Below are 7196 nucleotides of genomic sequence, written 5' to 3'. Positions count from 1 at the left end.
TGCAACAGAATGATAATTTGTTGACTTTTCATTAGATGTTTGTGGAATTTATGTGAACGGGCTTGTTATTGGGTTAGCTTATTGACTCAGTTCGTTATATCGATTGATTTTTGTTACCTCGTAGGACGGGGATTGAATCCTTAGAGGTGCTTATGATTGCATCACATTTTTACAATTCAACTCAGTATCTCCAAAATTAAATAATGACATTTTGAGTGTTATGTAAACTATTCCTCTTTTTCCTGATTCATTCGTTTATTTTACAGTGATGTTTTGTAAATTATTTTGTATTTAATAGTCAATTTAAAAAAAACAAACTAAAAATATGTCATGATTTAATGTTTATTGGTGAATTTATATTTTTGTGTTGTCCTATAGGTGTTCTGTGTAATAATTTACATTTTTCTTTTCTAACTCGCTATTTGAATAGTTGTTTGATACTCAGGAAATTTTATTTATTTTAATAACTTATAGTTTTTATCCACCATGTATAATGTTTATAAAAAAATATAATAAGAACTTTAATAATACAGCCCACCAACTATTTTTCACAAGGAGGGGCGTAAGTTTTATGAGTGCTCGACTTTGCTTATGTAAATAGAAGGTTATGGTTTTGTGTATGTTTTATTTCTAAATACATATTTAATTTTACATGAAACAGGAAAATGTTCGTGATGAAATAGTAAAGAAACATATTTTTTTTGTTTACATTCAAACAAATGGAATTTAAAGTTAAAATTACTGGATTTATATTATTAACATGATTGAACATGACATTGTATGCAGTTCGTTTGTAAACGTGAAGTTACTCACTGTTAATGATGCAAACAGTTGATGTTAGTTACCAGTTAGTAATATGTCAAATAGTGATAAATAATCTGAGGGCGGCTGACGGGTGTTATACTCTTACTAGTACTACCCTAGCGTTGTGCAAGATTTTTTACGACAAATATTTGTTACTAGTAGTAATATTTTTAGTTTTAGTGCCAGTATCAAATGTATGGCCTAAACCTAGACTTGAATTTTCGGAAAAAGCAGGTAATATTTAAATTGAAAATAATACATTGATAACTGAAAAGTGGCATCAGCAATTTTTTCTACATTACAGTTGCACAAGAAAGCTGTGACTTTTGTGAGTCAGTTATAAATATTACGTAATCATTAAAAACGTATTTCAAGTTTTAAATTAATAAAAAAATGCCATTATATATGTTCTACTATTAGTGCATGAAAACTAGTACTATTATTACTATAATGTATAAAATGAGTATTTAATTAATAACACTAATTGTAATCACTAGTCCTACTACTACTAGTCTTAGTACAAAGATAAGAATATGATAATGTTTAATTTATTTCTTTTAACATATGGACTTTGTTTCTGAGCGTTAACCAATTTGAAAATTCACTTGGAGATGAAGATACAATTTATATGTGAATTTTATATTTGTATATTTTAGAGTGTTTTTTATTTTTTTTTTATTTACTTTTTGGATATATATTTTATAATTACAATGGCATGCATGTTGGATGAGTTTGTATGTACTATTCCTTTGGTTGCCCTAAAATAAAAGTAAGAACTGAAAAAAAAAAGTTTAAGTAGAACTATTTGGTGTAGAATGATGTTTTTTGTTTGTTATATTTTATAGCATAAACAAAAATGAGGCTGTGTATTTAATAAGATGGTGGTAGACCTATACACTTAATGTTATTTTATATCCCCCCCCCCCCCCCCCATTTAAAGTAGTGAATTATTTCAATGGTTATTAGTTTAGGTAATGAATATAAATTATTTTTTTGTTTACATACTGGCTCAGCAATAAGTGTGAGGGCTGATAATGCTAAAAATCTGATTTTGACACTGGTGGAGGGCACAGCACAGATAACCCATTGTGTAGCTTTGTGCTTAACTATAAACAAAAACTCCCTTTGATCTTTTTTGTTTAGTCATTTATGTTACTTTGTTAACTAGGTTCTTAAATTAATATATTATTATATGTGTTTCCAACTTTCTTCATTTCATAACTTGTATTTATGGTAATTTAGGAAATCTGTGTTATTCATATTTGGTTTCTTATTTCTTCTGGTTGGTAATTTTGTGTTCAAGACTGATGTTCCATTTCATACGATAGATGAAATAGGAAGATTTCAGGATTGAAGGGGTTACCCTGTAGGAATAGTTAAGGTATATTTTCTAGTGAGAAAAGAAGAATTAGAAGTGATCTTATTAAAACTTAGAGTTATCTGAAGTACTAATAGGATAAAGACCTCTGATTTCTTCATACTGTATTCTGAAGACATTAGGATCAAAGGACACAACTCTTAAGGTTTTTTGAAAAAAAAGAATAGGTTCCAGTTAAAACAGTTTTATTTTTCTAACAGGGTGATTGACTTATGAATTGACTTGCCTTAGGCAGTAGTGGAAGCCAGCACTTTACATGATTTTTAAGAGAGGAATTGATCAGTGATGGTTTCCTGAAAAATAAAGTGTGGATTTAATTTTTTTACTTTTTCCAAGGGTTGGTGTGTAAGGAGTTCTTGAAAACTATTTTTCAATAAATAGTATCTCTTGTTGCCTGGAGGTTGTGTCAATATTCAGATTCTCATTTCTAACCTTTTTATCACACCACTCAAACAATTATTTTGCTGTTGTGCTCATATCAGTAACTGTGTCTACCTTTCATGTTAGGTAGATCCCTTCCCTACAACCCCCACAGTACTTCCCTTTTCCCATAAAAAATAAATTTACCCTTTTCAAACAACCATACTCTATGGGTTAAATATTACATTTCTAAGTACTGATTCCTACAAAGAAAAAAGAAGCGAAACTCAAGTTAAATAAATATAATTTGCTTTAGCTTCTTAGTCTATTAATATTACTGCTATAGTACTTGTAACAGTCTCATTCACACATATAACATTATAATATATGGTAATAAGTACGATGTACATCATCACAATTTTAGAAAAGGCAAAATTTAAGATTAATGGGCAAACATCACAGAAATTAAGATTTAGAAATTGTTACTTTGTTAATAATATTGAAGTAGACCTTAATATAAGAACATTCCTATATGAATCAGAAATTGTTTTCAGCAATTGAAACCTAGGCTTAACTGAAGCAAGATCGTAGTGAAAATATAACTGTAAATAGATGTGAAGTCATTTACCCACAAACCTTGTGTATACTGTCATTTTGTTTGGTTGAATTCCAGAAATAGCTAATTCATGTGTACACGAACTAGTTTAGTTTAACTTATTTTCTTACTGTAATGGATGTAGTGTGTATGTCATTATCTATGTACGTAACCAAAACTCCTGCAACATCTGTTGAATGGCACCACAAACAAAAATCCATAAAAAATTTCACACTTTTGATATTCAAGATTCAGACAATTAGTATAATAGCTGTGGTATGTGCAACAACCATTTCTTTATAATAGAACACAATTTTAAATATAAGTATTCTCTTCACAAAAAGAACACAACTTTCACTAGGACTGTATGTGAGGGTTTGATTATATCTTTATTGATGTAATTTTTAAATGTAGTTCTGAGAAACTGGAGTTCTTGAAAAAATATTTTTCAATAAATAGTACCACTTTTAATTTATAAAAACATTACAGTTTATATCAGTAAAATTTATGAAAATTTTGAACTCTGTACACTGAATCATTTCGATGTAATGAATTGCATATGACTAAAGAGCACAATCTGAACACTTTTACTGTGCAGTACTTCCCAGAAAAAAATCCTTTTATAGAAAATGTTCATCTTTTAAAAAAAAATGTCAATGATGAATGAATACTACAATTAGTAATTACTTGAACATACAGCCACCTTTAGAGCGGTGTTTCTAATAGTTTAAATTATTTTCATTGTATATGGGATTACAATTAAGTGGTTGTAAGGCACTGCTTTTGTGGCAAATTTTAATGACTAAAGTTATGATAAAAAAACATTAAGTCTAAAACGCTACTGTATAAAACAAACTTCAATAACAGTGTTGTGGTCTGTCTTTTCAATGCTTTAATTGGAATATTAGTTATATGGTGCATGATGTTAAAATCAAGCAAGTGTAAGCCTAGAACATTTTAGATGTCACAAAAATCTAGTAACTTTGAAAACTAACTAGAAATAAGGTTAAGTTATAAATATTAGAAACAGTATTATTGAGCTGGTAGAGTGTTGGTCAGTCAGTTCAGTTTCATGATGTTTTAATGGAGTATTTTTTGACAAATAACTTACAAGAACCCAGCCAACAAAAGAATGATGTTACAACATTATAATTAAAAAATGTTATATGACATTAATGTTAAAATGAGTTTGGAGACTTGTACAATGTAATGTATTTATTAAAATATTAATAGTTTGTTAATCTCATAAAGTTCAAACAATGATGATCGGGGTTCCCTCCATATTTTGAAGTGTAGAAGAAATTAATGGTCTAAATATCCTCACTTGCAGTTCATTTTTTGTTTTCAGCTTTTTTCTGCATGTAGATTTCTACATTGTAACCAACTCTTTAGCTGCATAAAAAATTTATTTTCTACCAAACAACATGCTAATTTCTTATCAGGAACATAATTGTTAGTGTAACATGATGGTAGATTTTACCATCTTGATTGACATATGTGAAAAGTTGGGACTCGTTAATTTACATCCTCCATTATTATAAATTACACTCAACTGAAGCTTGAATTCTAATTTACTACTAGTGTTAATACAGTGAAGATAATGTGTGTTTGAAAATAAGTTTTCTAATGTGTAAAATGATAATAATAATTCAACAATAAAAATTGTATTTTTACTCATTGTCAGATATTTCCCATTTGGTTTTGAGTGAATGCATGTTTTTTTCCTATAATGTTTGTAAATTTTTTTCATAGTGAGGTTTAAAGTTTTCTAATGATTAGAGCTTTTTAAAACAGTGCACTTGCTCTGTGCATGCTAAAACAGTTGAAGCATGTCTGTGTAATGGAAGTAAAATAGCCTCATGTAATTACATTGCGAGTATAAAAAGAACAGAATTACCAGTATAGGCTTTATTAAACCTTACACGTTAGATTCTGTTCAAATCTTTGAGATTACCATTTATTTCACATTTTTGACAATCTAAAAAATATGGAGATAATAATCTTATCTGTGATATAAAGTTTTTGATTACAGATTTGTTGTTAATAGTAAAGCTGATGTTCATTAATTTGTATTTCTATTTCTTCTCTCCTTAAGGTGGTACTTCTAGTTTGTTATGCCTTTCTTGTTGTTTATGAGTAAGAAAGCATTCTTACATATACATGTGTGGACCTTAGAATTACCTCCAGTTTTTTTTACTTATTTTATTTACCTGTAAGTTGTACCATTTTATTAGTTTGTTAACCATTGTTCTGCAACCACTAAAAAACTTGAATGTACATGTATTCCAGATATTTTACTTGTTTTACTAGTGTAAAACTATTACATAAGAGTTTTTTTTTACTGTTCTTGTTCTTACACCAGGATAGAGTTGTTACTTCTAAGATATTTTATGATACATAATATATGTATAAACAGAGTTTTCTTTTAAAGGCAGTTTGTATGCAGGTAGGATAATGTTTATAGCCAAACTGATTATGATATTGTTTGTCTTTAATTAGTGATGGACATTAAGCTAAAGAAATTGATATGCATGCAGAACTACTGATAAGTAACTGATTTGGAGTCACTTTTTTGTGCACTTAATGGTAAGTTTTTGATTCAGTAAATTTTATTGTAAGTTGTGTTTTTCCTACATTTGCAATATACAATTCAAATATATCAACTTTTTCATGACTTTCACAGTGACCTATTACCTTCCATTACATTCACTAAAGAAGTTCAAAACAGTAACTCTCACTAGTTTCTAAATATCTCAGTTTTCAAGGATAAAAACCCATTGGTTACAGAAAGCTTGATTCTCACTAACAAAAAATTTGACATTAAAGAAACCCTTATCCACAATGCTCAAATTTAAAGAAAAATGGGCAATGTTCTCCGAGTGCTTCAATAAAACTATTAACTCCCCTTTTGACATTCTAAACTGTTTTAAAAAGAACAATGAAGCTAATATAGATTTCAGTAATGCTGACTAATAACTCTTTTGTGACATTGTAAAACACATTCTAAATAGTTCTGAAGATAACAACAAACCTGTTATAGATTTCACTAACACTTCTTGTTGCATCTTACCTTTTTATCTGGGCCTTTCTAGTAAGATAAAACTTTGAAAATTATAAATCGTGAAAATGACCTTGTAGTTAGAAAAATTATAGTAGCCTCAGTAATAAGAAATGCTTAAAACAACATTGATAAACATCCTGATATCCCCCTTTATATTTGCAAAAATGGGTTTAGCCCAACTAAATTATCATATCCCACCAAATGACCACTTCTCATTGGCTGCTTAATCATCACAAATACTACAATATAATTGTGCTGTCATAAAATATTTCACGTTTACACTTGAAAATGCCAAGTTAACTCAGTGAAACATCATGTCCTTTCTATATCAAGGGCTCATAATTGTTACCTTTAACTGCTAAAATCTTCTAATCAAATAGAGGCTAACTATATAACTACATATCCAGGGGTGAAATTCTGCTGGTATGCACCACTACTGAGCATCAGAACTTATTTTTTAAGAAGGTACTAGTACTGGTGCTTATTTGAGCTGCTTTGTTGTTTTTTTGTTTTTTTTCTTTCTTTTTCCAAAACAGGTCCACTTCACCTAACTGAGTTCCTCTACTTTTTTTGAGAATTTCACCCCTTTACGTATCTATATAAAAGAAATGAAGATATCCGTTTATCAAACTGACTAATAACACCTATTGTTTGGAATCTGTACACCAGAAAATTAAAAGCTATAATGATTAGGGTACATTGTGTCATCATTTGGGTACCCTTAGTATTAAAAAAAAGTTTTGGTTATAATTCTAATAAAATCTCACAAGCTTTTGACCAGCTTAGGAGATTTACGTAAGGTTAATGTCTACCATATATTAAACTGACAATGCAACTAATGTCAACATTGAGCCACTATATGGAATTATACTCTACAGGATGCTTTATATGTTGCAAGTACAACATTATAAGAAAAAGTGCTTTTATATATATATATATATATATATATATATATATATATATATGTGTGTGTATATGTGTAGTTAGGTACATATTAT

The 7196-nt window shown here is 28.9% G+C and overlaps 1 protein-coding gene across 7 annotated transcripts in view; it reads left to right on the top strand.

Annotated features, from left to right (window-relative positions):
- Positions 1–473: 473 nt before the first annotated feature.
- LOC106473843 (ras-related protein Rab-24-like) overlaps positions 474–7196 on the top strand; it is a 21177-nt gene continuing 14454 nt past the window's right edge. Inside the window, exons 1-2 of one of the 7 annotated variants that reach the window (XM_013934522.2) lie at positions 474–562; positions 5637–5723. The gene's annotated coding sequence lies outside the window, so the exon portion shown is untranslated. Of the gene's footprint in view, positions 618–663; positions 683–801; positions 1133–1554; positions 1574–5328; positions 5350–5636; positions 5724–7196 lie in introns of those variants that run through there. The other 6 variants (XM_013934519.2, XM_022402227.1, XM_013934520.2 and 3 more) reach the window with 6 other exon arrangements.

This window comes from Limulus polyphemus, unplaced genomic scaffold, assembly GCF_000517525.1.
Source record: "Limulus polyphemus unplaced genomic scaffold, Limulus_polyphemus-2.1.2 Scaffold6550, whole genome shotgun sequence".
Classification (NCBI taxonomy): Eukaryota; Metazoa; Arthropoda; class Merostomata; order Xiphosura; family Limulidae; genus Limulus; species Limulus polyphemus.
The sequence above is the reverse complement of the archived record's forward strand: the minus strand, read 5'-3'. Positions and strand labels throughout refer to the sequence as shown.